The sequence below is a fragment of the Mixophyes fleayi genome, chromosome 12, assembly GCF_038048845.1.
Source record: "Mixophyes fleayi isolate aMixFle1 chromosome 12, aMixFle1.hap1, whole genome shotgun sequence".
NCBI classification, from domain to species: Eukaryota; Metazoa; Chordata; class Amphibia; order Anura; family Limnodynastidae; genus Mixophyes; species Mixophyes fleayi.
Window position 1 is genome coordinate 7,678,355 of NC_134413.1, and position 1,200 is coordinate 7,679,554.

Below are 1,200 nucleotides of genomic sequence, written 5' to 3' on the forward strand. Positions count from 1 at the left end.
GCTTTGTGGTTTTGGGGCAGAGCTTCACTATTTGGAGGCAGTAGTGAACTTGTTGGCGAAACACAGTGGAGGCAGCCATTTTGTGTACTGAACCAATATTCAAAATAATGCAGCCTATCAATACCTAAGGAATGATCGCTATCTCCAAGGACCAGTGTCTGCTGCCATATTACGAGCCAAACCGCTATTCATGAGAATTCAAGCTATAAATTCACTACGAACCAGGGATGACACTGCGGTAAAAAGTGTGACAAAATGGCCGCCTCCATTGTGACTAAGTGATATCATTGGCGGTGAACTGAGAAGCTGCATCATCATAAATGTTGTTTCTCTCCACAAAACATCCACTTACACTATATGAAAGCAACATATGCGTTTTAATACAGAGGTTTATAATGAGAAATAACGCAAGTCTGTGTTTTCGTAAACATTTATAGATGCAACGAGGTCACAATCAACCATTTACATTTGTGAGGTAAATTTCAGACAAGGATGACAAATTATATTAAATTTAAGTCACCATACCTCCAAACTGTCCCGATTTCAGGTGAACAGTCCGGATTTTAGGCTGAGTTGCGCTATTCCATCCAGGGCCATGTTTGTCTCATGTGTGGGAACATTGGGGAGGGGGAAGGGAGATATCGAATGGACAGCCTAGCGGGAAAGCAGCCCTATGGGGGTGAGGCCACGCTTCCAACATGATGTGGCCACGCCCCATGTCTGGGATTGTTATTTTGGGAGGTATGAAGTTACTGTTCATAGTTAGTGGATCTGCAGACAAAATAGCAAAACATTAAATATATAATGTTACAGTAGTAAAAATGCCACTAAAGCTGGCTGCACGGGTTGCAATCTTATCCTTTTAAATCGGACTGTCAGATCTACATCAAAAATCAAATAACTGCTTCACACACATTGCAATTTTTTCCTGACAGAAAAGAAATACACATTCAGTGCATGCGCAATGTAGAAGGTGACTGGTGTTCGAGCTAGATTTACTAAAACTTCTAAAAAGGAGGTATTGTATATAGCAACCAATCAGATTCTAGCTGTCATTTTTTATAATGTACAACATACATGAGAGCTAGAATCTGATTGGTTGCTATGGGCAACATCTCCATTTTTCCTTCTTAGAACCTTTAGTAAATCTGTCCCTTCAATATGATCCTTTTGGTTGAACATTTTCAGCCTAATCAGATC